Raw genomic sequence first — 15754 nt, forward strand, 5'->3', positions numbered from 1 at the left:
CAGATGTTTCCCAGCCAGCTCTGTAGGCATCTGAGTGCAGTGTCACTAATTGATGGGTATATCAGCAAACACCTTGCTGTCTGACTGCAGCAAGGCTCTGTTCTACTCTCCAGAAGGGATCTTGGCCTGCTGTATTTAGACTGCCTAATCTGTTTAAGAATTGAAGGTGTGTGTAAACCTCGACCGTGGCCTGCAGCAGTCGCTGTGCAGCAGTCTCCAGGTCATGATGCTAACGGCATGTGATGGGTCTAAGAACTAGAATTTACAAGTAAATACTTCTTTTTAGTAGCAGTGGATAGACAGTGGTTTTTTCTCACGTACTGCATGGTGCGGGACGTTTTCCAAGGAAGGAAGGAAGCAGCAGCTGATCTGACACTTTCCAGATTGGTGGCTTATGTTGATTTCAGTGAAAAGCAGTAACTGCATTGGTTCTGGCGTAAGCAGTAATATTCATACTCTTGCTAGGTCGTTTGTTAATTAAGGAACATATTCAAGAAAGCAGGACTGCTTACATAGCCAGCAGCTGATCTTGAAGGAAAGGAAATGTTCAGCAGCTGCTGGCACGTTGTTCCTTGGCAGCACCTTGGGATTGTTTTCTCAGTATTTCTCAATCCAAAATATTGATCCCAAGGCAGTTTGCCATTGAAGTGTGGAGTGTGTGAGTTTCTTCTCATTTATTGAAGCTTTGCACATACGTTGGCTGGAATCCTATAATCCTTGCAAGGGTTCTGTTCTGCACAGAGGGAGGCTTCGCTGGGGCTTCTGTGGTTATTCTCTGTTTTAGGAGACAGTGTTGGTTCAGCTGAGCACTACAAACAAAATCTTTCAGTAATTTAACCAAAGGCTTGTGTGTTAGCACACAATAATGCGGAACTTGAGCTGTGGATTATATTTATTAGGGTTTTTTTTATTATATAGTGACTAGAAGAGGCGTGAAATCCCCATTGTGAGTAGCTTGTTGTCCTTTTAAAAAGATTTAGAGAAAATTCTCACCTACTGCCTCTCACCCTTTGTTTTCTGTAACCACTAAAGGAAGAAAAAAGAGAGAAGGGAAGAATTCTGTTATGCTTGGGGAAAAAAATAAAAAGAAATGAAAAAGGAAGAACTGATGGCTCCCACAGAGGAACCTTTCGTGGCTCCCCTTAGCACTGAGAAATGTGTTTTGTTTTGGTTTTTTTCCATCTGAGATCTCATTTGTGGTCATTCAGTCTTCTGTATCAAAAAAACAGCAGTTGCTGGTTGAACACTGAAGGACAAAGTTGAGGTTTACTGAGGGTTAAAATATGGATGAGTGCTTTGCACAGACCAGCTCAGTTATCCGTGATTCGTGCACGTCAGTGGTGATCTGTCTGGGAGGGCACCTAGTGCTGAATTGATGCTCTCAGAAAAGGCTCTTTCAGGCTGGCTGGAGCTCCTTGTGGGTGGGCTTTGTTCATGTGCTCCTCGTGCTTGCACCCCTTCAGTGTGACAGGTTGTCTGCAGAGCCAAGGGCTCTGCCCTTATTTGCAGGGGAGGACGAAGCAAGCTGTTCCTGCTGTGTTTGCAGCATGCCAAGGAGCAGCACTGCTGAGGCTGAGGGAAATGCCACCTCAGTCTCACTGCGAGGCTGAACTCCGTCCTGGACAGACAGCACTGGGCATCCCTGTAAGCTTTACCTCAATTCTGAATAGCTATCCAGTGGCATGCTGTAATTGTACACTCTGTTTGCAGGCACAAACCTACTGGCTTAGCCTAGCAAGTATAACTTACGGATAATGCTGCCCATTCAGCAGGTTGGGTGAGTGCAGGCAGTTTGTGACAGTGTTACATTGCCTTCCTTATGCATTTTTCTTTTTCTTTTTTTTCCTTTGGTTTATTGGCTTCGGTCTTGAATTTTATTTTATTTTTTTTTCAACTGTGAGAGCAGTACACACTGAAACATGTAACTAGGGAGAGAATATTTTTAACTTAAACTTTAGCCTAGTGAGGAAAGCATTAATAATCACGGACTTCCTTGGTATAATTTGGCTACCTACCCCTAGGATCTGTGTTTGTTTCTTATGTAGGTGTTGTTATAGTGGTGCAACTGTGACATTGGAGCTTTCACATCGCTGCTCTCAGCAGAGTGAAATTCACCCTGGCAAACCTCTGCAAAGCCCACTGGCCAGGGGCAGGGGTTGCTCTGGTCAATGCACATTCCGTACACAGTAAGTAGTGGATGCAGAAGGGCTGCAGTTACTCTTCCACCTTCCACCACCCAACGTCAGCTCCATTTGATTTAACGCTTTATCCTTAGCTAAATCATTCTGGCTTTGGAGAAGGGAGATTGGAAGGGAGAATTTGGTATGGTGTGAACACTTCACTGTGCTACGGGACAGTAGATGTTGCACTTACAGTATGTTTCAATACTGTGATATTCTGAGAATTACTGTAAAACCACTTGTGGGAGCCGTTTGTTTTGCTTTGTTGCACAGGTTGTACTTACATTTTTGCATGGTTATACATTTTAGTATTCGTGCCTTTTACTTCTCTGTTGTGAGAATGCATTGTATTTTCACATTTCGTCTGCTGTTTTGGGTACTTTTTATAAAAGCTTTTTTTTTTTTCATTTGATCTTCATCTCAGATTTTCATGTAATGTAAATGTCTGTATATATAAAATAGCTCAGATTTGTATTCATGTGCCTGAGATGTAAAAAATACTCATTTTATACAGGTTTTTTTAGAAGCACTAGGTCATGTTCAGAATTCCTTAGCAAATGAAATGTAATTTAATCAGCAGTTCTTTGTCTTGTTTTAGCAGTGTGCTGTCAGGTGGCTGGTCTCTTTATGGCAGTATCTCACACACTCCCTGGATCTGTTCTGGTATCACTACGAGACCAATTTTATCTGCTTGTTAGTTTTGGTTAATTGGAAATAAAACACCCAGCTGTGCGTTAAGGTCCTGCCTCAGTGGTCGTAGTTTTTATGCACATCAGAGACTGTTTCCATCTGTACTTGAAATGGACTTCAGACAAAAACCTCCTTTGAACACGTTGCCCATTTTAGGTTTATTTCAGTCCTGGGGTTATTTTTGTGGAAATGGATGAGTGATTTACTTTGACTATTGGAATCAAAAAGGACAGCAGTGCCCATTTATAGGTCCTCCTTCTTAGGTTAAAACTCATTGGATTTCTGTTTCTCTTCCCTTCCTGCCTTCTGTGGCCTCTTTTCCTAAGGAAGGACCCTGGGTCTGCAAGGCTAAAAGTGCATGAAAAGTACGAAGGGGGCAGAATTTCTTACCCAGATGGCAAAGTGTGCCTTAAGCACCTCCTGCAGACCTGAGGAGTGGAGCGCCTTGCTTTTCACACTTAGCAGCTGCAGGGAAAACTCTTGGGTTTGTAGCACAGCAAAACGTGGCTGCGTTCATTGAGCGCTGACCCCCCCGCCTGGTCAGATGCTTGAATTGTTCCCTCTTGTGTCTCACGGAGCACCGATAAGCACCGCGGATACGGTGAGATAAATGGCGAGGCGTACAAAAAGCAGCACCTACTAAAAGCTCCAAAGCCCAAAGTTTTAATCTATAAAATGCAACGTTCCCTCCTCAGAGAGCTGAAATCTTTAAACTGAATCTGGCATCCACCTCTCAGCCCATGAAGCTGCCTTGGAAGCAAGGAGGTAGTTTTATTTTTGGCTTCAAGGGTGGCTTGGTTGGAAACTGAGCAAAGTCCATTCGCTTCATTGCTACAGGGAAAAAAAAAAAAAAAGCAGCCACCAAAAGCAGCATACAATTATTTGCAACTTCATTCTGTAATTTCCACCACCCGTGAAGCCATGTCAGCCCTGTCGCACCCTGCCATTACAGTTTTCTCCGTACAATAAAGCTGTCTTCGCTCCCGTGAATCCTTTCCCCTCGCTGTGACGTACAGCACACGGCAACAGTTTGCAGCCCGACTCCCTCCATTCCCGCACGGTTTGAAGGCATCGCGCGGCGATGCGGTGCCGGCACGCGGCTGTGCGGCTCCTCGTGCAGCGCTGCGAGCAAATCGAGCTCCAGCTGCGAGCTGTTGGCAGGCCCGCGGCCAGCTGCAATTAACTAATTGCTGAGCGGCACCTGCGGCTCTGCGGGGGGATCCGTCTGAGCTCCGCGGGGCCGCGCTCGCGCTTGCAGAGCGGCGCTTCCAGCAGCCCGGGAGCTGGGGGGGGCTGCGGGAGGCGGGGCCTCGCTTGGGACCCGGACCCGTCATAGGACCTCGCTTGTCCTCCCTCGTGGAACGGGGACGGCGCACCGCTGCCCACCGCATCCTCCGGACCAGAACGCTGAGGTAAAGTTTTATCTTTATTTTGTAACTTTTTTCCATTTTGAGCCTCTTCTCCAGGTTTTGCTTTAATGGCTGGAGTAAAGAAAAAAGAAACGTGGGTCCGGCTGAGGAAATGCAGGGTGGAGTTCTGGAAGGTTCTCTGCCGAGCGGCCGCGTGCTGCCCCTCAGTGCTACCCCACTCTGCCTGTGTGCCCATATATACTGTGTGCCCATATATACTGTGTGCCCATATATACTGTGTGCCCGTCCCACCGCTGTGTGCCCACACTGCGTGCTCTCACCGCCGCTGCACGGCGCTTCCACGGGATTACGGTTTTCCTGACGAGGAACCGCGCTCCCCCTCTGGGGGCTCAGCCGTGCCCATGGGAGGGTTACCCGCAGCCCCCCGATGCCGCTGGGGTCGGTGCTATGCAGAGATCTGTTCTTGAGGTGCGTAATTTAATGCTGAGGCTGTGGTGAGCTCTCTAAGGGAGAGCTTCTCTAAGCTTCTCTAAGAGAGAAGGGGAATGCTCGTTAGTGATGCATATTCTCCTTTCTGAATCTGAGCTTATTTATTGTAGCAACGGAGTCTAGAGGCTAGTTCTATGTTACTGTATAAAAGGAGCACAGTAATTAGCCTCCTTTACCATGCGGCTCGGTCCTCCTCAGCAATCACAGCACTTTGCTGTGCAGCTGATGGTTCCTGCAGCTGCTGTCTGTACTGCCCAGTATCTGCCTGCCTGCCGTTGGCTGGCAGCTGCTCCCAGCAGTAAAGGCACTGAACAGAGGGCACCCACAGTGCAACCCCTGACCTCTCGGCCTTTCCCTTTTCCACATTCCTTATGGCAGCGAGGTGTTGGGTATTCAGATTTGTAACAGCAGGCCTTACCAGTGCCCCTCTGTGTCTGTTAAACTGCTGCACCAAGGCAGCAGTTATGCCCCAAAATCTCAAGAGCAGCTCTGGCTGATGTGCTGCACTACTGACCTGCTTCAGTCCATTTACACACTGGCTCACAAAGAAGGTGGAAAATGGAAGGCTGGAAAAATGGACCAGCTGGTGCTGGGAGGGGAGGTGCACGTCAGCACTGTGTCACACAGCCTGGAACAGCTGTAACAAGTGGTGCCATTCTGTGCTCAGAGCCCCGTGTCGTCGTGCAAACAGGACTGAGATGCCCAGGCTCCCCGTGGTGATGATTACCCCTGCTCTTATCTTCTGGGGAAAGGGAGAAAGGAAAGGAGTCCTGAAACCAGGCAGAGGTTCAGTGGGGCAGTAGCAGAGCAGGAATTAGATTGGAGGAGTTCTGACTCCTGGAACCTTGGGTGGGGGCAAGGAGAGCCTTTGCAGACAGAAAATCCATCTTGTGTGCGCACCAAGGGAGCGCACCGGCCTGGCATTGAGCACTGATATCCTGGCAGATGAGCATTCAACATATGAGTCTCAAAGCCATGTCTAGAGGATGGGGTTCTGGGATGTGTTGCTCCCTTCTGAATCTCTCTTGACCTACATGCTGCAGCAGGGACTCTGCTTGTGTAGCTCAGCAGCAGTTCTGCTCTTGGAGCCAGCTGCTTTTGGGAGGCAGGAAAGGGGCTGGAGCACATGAAGAGTGCATTGACCGTTGTCCTAGCTGTATGATGATTAAGAATTTGGGTTAATGGTAACTTTGTAGCATTGATACGTAAGTACTGTGACGGGAGGCATGCTTAGGCATGCTTACACCCCTATTTCATCGCACTCAGACCTCTGTGCATTGGCTAACAGACCTGTATGAAGCAGGTGATTAATGGGTGCCACAGCACCTAACACAAGGCTTATAAATCACAGCTCAGACTTCCAAACAGCAAGAGGGGCAGGTAGCAGGGATGCGGCACCGCACGAGGGCCGACTTCAGCACCGCCTGCGTGCGCTCTCTCCCCGTTGTGCTGTAACGCAGGCTGCCAAAACGCGGCCGGAATTGCATTCAGCGCTTCGGCGGGGAGCGGGCCGGGCCGGGGCAGCGGAGCGGGGAGCGGCTCCGTCCGGGCGCTGTGCTGGCGGGGGGCCGGGCGGTTCGCGGGGTGCTGCGGGGCTGAGCGCTGGCACTGCCCGGCTGCAGCCGAGCCTCAGCCAGAAGTCCTGACGTGGAGCCCCGAGGAGGAAATACGAATAACTGCATAAATCGGTGCTGCCCTGTTGTGGTGTGACGGCGTAAGCCGAAGATGTAAAATGTGAAAATTCAGGCGGAGCAGCGGAGCCGAGCGGGGAGCGGGCTGCGTCCCGTAACCCGGGGAGCTGAGGAAGGCGGAGGCCCGGGGAAGCTCCGACCGAGGGCCGTTCCCGCGGCCGCCGCCCGTTTCCGTGGCGCCGCCTCGCTCCGGCACCGCCCGGCTCGGCCGCCCCTCCTTCGCCCCCGCCCCCCCGCCCTGCCGCCGCCCGGGTCGCTCCGCGCGGGGCGGGAGGCCGCCGCCTTCCACTGGCTGCGCGCGGCTGCTGCTAGCCCGTCAGGCGCGGTGGCCAAGTGGTAAGGCGTCGGTCTCGTAAACCGAAGATCGCGGGTTCGAACCCCGTCCGTGCCTGCTCGAGGGAGCGCGGCTCGCGGTGAGCCCCGCGGCGTGGAAGCCGCCCGAGGCCGGGATTTCGGCCGCTTTTTGTTCCCGGCCGCGGGGCTTCGGAGCGGTGCGGGTGCCGCGTGCCGCGGGGTGGGCCGGCTGCGACGGCGGAGGAGCAGCGAAGCGAGGTGGGCCCGGCTGTGCGTCCGTGTCCGAATCGGCCGCGGTCCGTGGGAGAGGCAGAAGCGAGCGGAGTCCGAGGTTTTGCTGGAGGACAGCGGTGTGGGTGCAGTAAATCACGGCCAGACTGCAGGTGATGTGCGGTGAGCTTGGAAGCGCTGAGCCCTCCTTGCCGTTACTCTGCAGGTGCGGGTTTTGGTGTCTCGGGATGGTGGAAGGAGGTTGAATCCAGGAATAAAGCAATGCAGCCACGGAAGGCTCCATGCAGTTTGTACCTCTTACACCAGAATGAGCTCAATTGCCCGGTTCTTGTTGCATAAAGCTGTGCAGAACTTTGCACGCGTCCAAAAGGCATTTCTGCCAGCTCTGTGTGGCAGCGCTTCAATTATTGCTGCTTCCAGGCGGCTCACAGGATGTAAAGAGATGTTTTGTTGCAGGATCTCCGCAGTCAGGTCTTTGGGAAGAGCTGAGCAGCCTCTTCCAGGGGCACCGCACAGGGGGAGCTGCTCAGCCCAATGCTGACTGCTAGGGGCTGCTGTCCTCCATAGGTACTGTGGGTGTGGGTGCATGGGGTGCGTGGCGAGTGCAGGGTGTTATTAATGAACCATAAAACATGCCAGAGTACATTTGATAGAAAAACAGGAAATGCAGTTTAGAACTTGCTTGCAAAAATATAGGCAGCGTTTTAGTAGGAAAATGCAGTGCTGTCAAAACTTTGCTGCAGGCTTCTGAGGATGAAAGTTTCCGCTTTGAAGCACTTTTTATCTTTGAAATTCTGTAGCGTCTCACATCAGAATGTCAAACCAAAATGTTTGCAATGACTCAAAACCCGTCTCACAGCTTCTGCAGAGAATTTCAGAGCTCTGTGGGTTTGCTTCCAGTTGCAAGCAGTTGCAAAAATGAGGCGCTCCTTGAAGGAGGTTTGCCATCAGTAAATCTGAGCAGCTGAGTCCTGCCCAAATGTGTGCTGTGAGCACAGGATAAGGAGCCGGGTGTGTGTCAGTAAGGCTGTGGCACTGCTGCTCTCTGTGGCTGTAACACAGGTGGTTCACCAGCTGCTTCACTTCATTCTCTGCAGAACAGGAATATTTGCTTGTAACTCTCAGGTGAGTGCAGCTCTTTGCTCGGCACTGTGGGAAGGGCTGGCAGGATTTGCTGCTGTGCATCTCTGCTGCTGCACAGACTCACCTGCTGCATAGACTCACCTGCCTGGATCCCTTCTGTTCGGTGATGCCGGGTTCTCTGTGCGTCCTGCTGGCTTTTTCACCTTCAAAGCTCCCCAGCTCCTCGCAGACAGCAGCTGTAGTGCACCGGCATCGTAATCCGTACAGAAAGGAACAGGTGGAGGCTTCACTATAGGCACACATCCCAACAGGCAGAGCTTTAATGGCAGAGCGTGTCACCCCTGGGAAGTTCTGCTTGGCTTAGTGGCAGGGTTGGGCTGGTGTGTTACTGATGCTGTGCTGAGCCTCCTGGAGGGGGCTGCCAGCAGCCCTGGCTCAGCAGCAGAGGCTGCAGGTTCCCAGATAGCTGAGCGACTTCTTGCAGCAGCAGCTCAGGCTGTGAGCAGCTGGCTCCATGTGTGTCCCTGTCACCTCACACACATGTTGCACTTGGCCTGCCTTGGCTGTGTGTTAGCAGAGCTGGAAAAACAACAGACCCCAATGGAGGAAAAGTAGCAGAGATCTGTTCAAACTAACAAGTTTGCATCAGCTTGTTTGGGAGCAAAGTCCAGCCTAAATGCTGAGTAAGAGTACCTGCTCATCACATCCGCAGTGCCCTCAGCCCCAACTCGCCAGCACTGCTGGGGCTCTGCTCAGTGCTGCCTCTGCACTGCTGTGTTCTATGGGAGCTCCTGGCACTGCAGGGCTGTGTTGAGGCAGATCTCTGCCCTCCCACCTCCCAAATGCCCTTCCTTCTTACGTGGGAAAGAAATTTGAGTTGGGCTTTAATGTATTATTTAATGTCCTGAAGGTCGGTGAACTTTAATGAAGATGATTACACACTGTTGGTAGCTGTGCTGAGGGGCGGTGTGGGCAGGAGAGCCTTGTTTGTTTTGGACACAAAGCCTGACCAAATACAAACCAAAACGTTCGGATCTCTCATCCGAGTTGCTCTTCGATTTTGTTCAAAAAAAAAAACAACAACAAAAAAAAAACAAAACACTGAGGAGTCTCCCTCTGAATGTGACACTAAATGAGGATTAAAATGAGGCTCCTTTTAATTATGTTAATCGTAATGTGTTTTTATTAGGTACTTAAAATGTGTGTTGCTGCTGAAAATCTTTACATGTGTTCAGACACGGAACTTCCTGACCTTCTGAGCTGATGGGCTCCTTCACAGCGCAGACACCTTCATGACCCCTTTAAAATTCTTGTTAAAAGTAAGTGTTAAAACAAATCACTCATAGCAGCGGTCTTTTCTGACTCTGTATTACGTGTGCTTTTGAGAGGCTGACAGAAAATGCTGGCTTTAGGAAAGCAAGATGTGAATGGGAACTAAAAGCATCGCGTTCTTTGTTTGGATTATTTGGATGTTGGATAATAACATTTACAGCACTTTGCAACTCTCCTGAGTGTCTGTCGCGTCCTCCCTGGGATCAGCCTTCAGCAACTGAAAAGCAGCGTTAGCAACGCAGGGGAAGCTGTGTGTTGGATTCAGAAACAGTGGTGAGATCATTCCTGAGCTGTGTGAGCACCTCGTGGTGCACGGCCAGGGCTGTCACAGGGGCTGCAGTTGGGAATGCGTGGAGCTGTCTTCTTAGTGCTTGTGCTTTTTGGGTATCCCTGCACAGGACAGCTGACATCTCTCTGTTGTTTGTTTGCTTGTAATTAAAAAATAAAAAATAAAAGTGGGAGAAGAAAAAAGGCCCAATCCTTGAAGCCCTGAGCTTGGAGAGAAAACCCACATGCCAGCTGTGTGCCAGGGTGAGCAGCTGGGTGCTGCGTGCTGCTGGGAGCAAAGGGGAACTGCTCACCGTGTGCCACATGGGGCTGTGCAGATTTTCCCTGCAGGTTAGACAAGGAGTGTTGAGAGCATGTCATAAAGGTACAGCTGGGTGCTGGGACTGCCAGCAAACAACGGGGGGATGGCGGTGGGTTTGGGTGAGGCAGGGGAACAGCACGGCAGTGTCTGTTGTCTGAATGGCAAATATGTAGTTGAGTAAATTAACTCCTGAGTAAATAAACCCCAAACTGTGGAAATCTTCACATGGCCGCAGCAATGTGAGTCCCATTTCTATTATGCCTGGAATTTAATGGACTGCTGAAGTTTGACCAAAAGGCATTTCTTGTGTCAGAATGAAAAATTACAGATCAGAAGGGTGACTCTGCAGACAAACATATCGATCTGAAGCCTGGGTGACACAGACTTCCTGGAAGAGAGCCCAGAAGCATGTCTGTGTTTAAAGTCAAATGGCTGCAGCCTTTTATCACTGATGAATAAAAAATGTTTTTGTCTGCATGCCGAAGGCTGAAGCAGAAATGACTTGATTTGTTCTGCGGGAGGAGCAGGAAGGTGTTTGCAAATAGAAATCCATTGAGTGCTGCAGTATTCAGTAATATAAAGAAGTAACGACAGTGTGTAGGAAATAAGGAATTGTTCAGCTTTTTTTTTTTTTTTCCTTTGAAAGCTATTTTACGGCAGCTGTGGGAAAGGCAAACTGAGCCTCCTTGCTCAGTGTTTGGAGGTTCTGGGTTACAGTGTCCCCTTCCATGGAGATGTGGGGAGGGGTGAAGTGGTGATGTTCTTTCATTGGGAACCATTCGGGAAATTGCATTTCTGTTGTGACAGAGGCTTGGTGCTGAGGATGCTGCTGCTGCACTTAGATGCTCACAGTGAGGTGTGGTTGTGCCCAGACCAGCATGCAGCCCCTTGGGTGAGGCGTAGTGTGGTGCTGGTGGCAGCTCAGGTTTGCTAATGAGCTGTGTGGCACCTGGAGTCCTTTATCCCATGGTAGGCTGTTCAGTGGCTGCCATTGCAGTGCTTGGTGCCTGGGTTCCACCAGGGAACGTGTGAAAGCAGAATTAAGTGGAAGAAGTGGTGCTGAATGGCAGTGACTGCCAGCAAGTGCCGGCTGACGTTCCAGGCAGCGTGCCTCAGCCAAGCTTCAGTCATGCAAGGGAAAGGGGAGCAGGGAGGGGGAGTGGACAGGAGATTTACAATCTCATCATCTCCTCCCCTATCATAGCAGCAAGGGATCTGCTGGTCTCAGAAGCCCTGTGTTTCTCCCTCATTCTCTCCTGGGTGCTTACTCATGCTCCTGACTGTAAAGTGTGTGAAAGAAATAGAGACCCAGAGCCCAGCCCTGTCAGGTTTGTGCACCAGGGTTTTGTCTCTGTAAGCACTGCTGCGTACCACTGAGAGATTACTGCAGGATGAAGGCCAGTGACATGAGTGCAGTTTTTGCTGTGGCTGGGTGTAGGCTGGAAAGAATTATACTGGAGCTGATGAAATTGTCTGTTTGCAAATGCAGTGCCATGGGAGCAGTCAGACCTTGGATTAATGTAGCTTCCAAACTATTAGTCCTCATATTTGAATGGCGAATTATTTCCTTTGCATCCAGCACAGAGTGGTTCCATGGGCCTAGAGATGATGGTGGGACACAGCCTGCCCTGTTGTGCCTTCTTGTGAGCGATGCTCAGCGTGGCTGTGGCCTGCTGGATTGGTTGTAGCAGTGATAACTGAAGCAGGAGTGCTGGGTTCAAACAATCAGCTAAACAAAAGAATACAAACTGTGTACAAATTCAAGGTGAGGACGGCCAAAGATAGGGTTTAGTGTTTGCTGTCTTTGAAGTGCCTGCAATGAACTTACTTGGGAAGCTCAAGAATGAGATTGAGTGATCAGCTAGTGCTGCAGATCTGCCAGAGATCTCCTGGGGCCCCAGCCTGCTGCTTCTGTGTGTCACTGTTGGGCGCCACAAATGGTCACAAGAGCATGGTGGCATTGTGCAGAGCATTACTCTGTGAGGACTGTGGGCTGGTCGAATCCTTGTCATTCACTTCATGGCTGTTGTACCCAGGTTCAAACACGTGTCGCATCACAGGAGAAGGAAAGCAGAAGCAAGTGAGGCTTTACTGGCAGAACTGGGTTCAAAAACTTCGTTTTGTACCCTCAGGGTATAGATGGTGGGAGGATTAGTACCATGGCAACATCTTCCATTTTGTCAGTGTCTTGTATAGCCCCGCAAGCACTGTCCCCTCTCAGCAGTCACTGCAGTGCTTGGTGCCCCTGGAGAGCCCTGCAGAGAGAAGTGAACTCCCACGCCAAGCCTCTGCTGCAGCTGAATTCCTGACTCCTGTCCTTTCATCACTCTGGGCCCAACTTAAAGAGTACTTCCAAAGCTACCAAATATAGAACGCTCGCAGCATATTTCACAACTGAAACTTGCAAATGCTGGAGTGGATTTCATGGACTGAAGCCCCCCGTGGAGGCAGCGTTATAGTAAATAATGTTAGTGCATTTGTTTAATCCCTGGGGATTGTGGAATGAAGGATTAAAGCAGGCTAAGGGGATTTCCCAATTGACAGCTGCTCCTCTGTGCACAAACACACCATTTTTTTTACATGTAACGTGTTCAGCCACAAAGAATTCAAACTGCATATGGCGCTGTGTGTAACATAACCGTTGTTTCCACATCTGGCTGCACGGATCTGTCTCCCATGGTAATTGTCTTTAATAGACACAATTGGGGATGAGGTAGTTGTACTAAGAGACGTAGTTCTGTGTTTGAACAGGAAACCATTATTTCTGAGCTTAATCATAGCTCGTTAGGGCTTTGATTTTCTCCTCTCTCCTGCAGACACACGTGCTGTAAGTATGAAGGCCCCATTTCTGGTGGGACATTCATCATGTATTGACAACTGGCCTGGGGTTCTCAGGCTGGGCCTTGACCAGCAAGCAGAGCGTGAGCTGCGCTGCTCTGTGAGCTGAGGCTGCAGCTCTGCGGTGGCACAGGGCTGCTCAGAGCTGGGCAGAGCTCACGGAAAGCAGCTCAGGTGGGCTGTGCTTCCATTCGTCCTGATGGACTGCTGGTGTTGTGCAGAGCCTGGGTCAGGCCTGATCCTTGCAGTGCACTATGTTGGAATGGTTCAGGAGTTTTCAATCATGAGCTTGCTATTGATTTTATTTATTTTAAAGAGCTGATTCTGGGTGTCTAGCGTGGATTAATGTTTTCAGGTGAAGGCCTGCAAGTTTCACCCTCTGCCAGCAGTGGACTTTCACTTATTTCTCTCACTGATCATTGTGAGAGATTTTGATGATCCAGTTTCTTTGTCACCAAGGGGTGATGCTGAAATACCAAGCTGCTGGCTGCAAGCCATGCTTGCTCACATGCTGCTTAGTACCACATGCTGGAGAGTTAACAAATCAATGGCTCTGCTTGCAGAGAAAGGCATTGCGTGAGCGTAGGCAGAATTGTGAAAGAAGAACTCAGATTAATGCATGCATTCAGCAGGACCAAACTGCATCCCAGGGTCTGTGTCCCTGTCAGTGATGTGCAGCCCAGCCTCCCACCCACTGTGTACATTGCAGCAGTTCTCTCTGGCCCTCAGAGGTGGCACATCAGCCTTCTGTGTATTGAAGCCTTTGTGAAGACCCTGAAAGAAGCTACTGCTGGGTTATGGGTCTTGTAGAAATATTTTCTTTTTTCCAAACAGGGCTATTTTCAGAAGCAATAGGATCTGCTGTTCTGTAGTTATTGTTCTGGGCTGCTGTTGGTCTTGTGTTATTAATATGTTAGCCCTTTGGCTGCCAAAACACTTCAACCAAACTGCTGATGTTTATTTTTAGAATTGTGGAAGTTGTGATGCTTTACAACGTGATCTGCTTGTGATGGCATCCGAAGTGAATGCGGGGCTAATCCTGCTCCCACCTCTCACCCAGACAGGGGCTGCGGTCACGTTCCCAGCACACGGGTTCTGCACGGTGTTTGTGGGAGGAGCTGCAGTCCAGAGACCTGACCTCAGGTACAGATGTGTCCCCTGCTGGGGGGGAGACCTGTCTGCCATGTGCCTGATCACCACCAAAGCACCGCCGGTGCCCTCGCTGGAAGCGGAGCAGGCTGTGGGCAGCTGAGCAGCGTCTCGCAGGACGAGGCTCCCTGCAGGCTCCTGCTGGGCCGAAGCTCCGTGTGAAAGTCTTTCCCTGATCTCATAGGACGTGCTTGACATCCAGTATTGCCCGTGACGAGAGGAAGACAAGAGGCAACATTGTATGAGGCTACTGAAAATAGCAAATCAAACAGTTGGTCAGGAAACCAGCTGAGGACTGTGCCATCCACTGAACCGGGAAGAGTCTCCATTCCCTGGCTCACGCTCGTCCTTCCATACATGGAGGTAGGACACTTGCTACGATTTTTTGTGCTGGGTGTTGGTCTGTGTTGTTACCAGTGGTTCTTTGTTACAGCTGAAGAGCAAGAGTAGCAAAAAAAAAATAAAATGAGAATAGGTAATTGGTGGATGAGACTCGCAGTCTCTGCAACAGTATCAATATCTTCATTTCTAAAGACTGTTGAGGACTTTTCTCTTTAAACCGAAGGGTTTCTACAGTATCCTGTGCCCCTCTGAGGAGGAGAGGTCAGTGTCCTGCACACGGCTTTATTTCTACCAGTACTCACCGAGCACTGCTCAGAACAAATTCCTGAGCGTCGTTATTCCAGATGATAACAAATTATCATTTCCATGCCTTCCTTTAGTAAAACTTGTTCACAAAGTCCTCATACAACTTCTCTCTTTCAAACCTTTTTTTTCCATGATTCACTTTGCATTCTACTATTGCTTTTAAGCAACATGTTCCTTGGCTCTAAATGTTCATCAGGCTTCCAGCCAAGGAACGTTTCCTTCTGTGCAAAGGATGACTTTGCAGCATTGCTCGAGCGTCGCGGTTACAGTACAGACCAGTTCAAGTTCTCTTCATCCCATTCTGCCACACAAACCTGGTGGTCACTTGCCACAGCCATAATAATGCTGGTGCCAAAGCTGTGAGCACGCAAAGGCTTCTGGTGCAGCCTGCATGCACGTGGCTGTGGTATGGTCTCTGTGTAGATGCAGGAAGAAGTCCTTTACAGACACCAGGGATGCACGTTTGTGTTCTGCTGAGCCCAAATGTTTGAAAGATGAGTGCTGTGGGTGCTGGCTGTGATTTTTGTTAGCTTTAGCACCTGGAGCCCAGTTTGGAGCTTCTTACTCAGCTGATGTTTTCCTACCAGGTACAGAAGAGATCATGAAAGCATTCTTGTGTGCTGGGATTCCCGTTCTCCTATGGGAGTTCACTCTAGTCTGTGTTCTCGTGGCTGTGCTGCTCAACTCAATGTGGCTGTTCCTGCTGTGATCTTCAGTGAACATCACCGTGATTGCTGACAGCTCGCAGAAACAGTAAGTGATGTCCTCTATCTTTGTATCTCACTGCTTTGCTATCATAAAGTGTCTGTGGGTGCAGTCATGCGAAGGAACCGGAGTGCTTTGCAGTGTGTGTGGGCTTTGTCCCCTGTTCCTCACAGTTTGTCACTGGGAGGATCTGCAGCATTAGATTAACAGGAGGTGCAGAAACTGGCAGCCCCTGTGAGCTGCAGGTAGGGCTCACGTGTGGCTTCACACCCAAAGTGTATGAAGTGATCTTTCCAAAATGTCTCTAAACTCAACCACATGAAGCAGGTGAGGTTGTGCAGAGGAATAACCTTAAGATTAATGTGCAGAAAGGAAGGGTGTTCTTTTTTTCTCATGGTGTTTCAGGTGACCCTTCTGACTTAACCTTACATTACTGCAGGTATTTTCTTGTAGTACTTTTTAAAA

Source organism: Tetrao urogallus, assembly GCF_951394365.1.
Source record: "Tetrao urogallus genome assembly, chromosome: 18".
In the NCBI taxonomy this organism is placed as follows: domain Eukaryota; kingdom Metazoa; phylum Chordata; class Aves; order Galliformes; family Phasianidae; genus Tetrao; species Tetrao urogallus.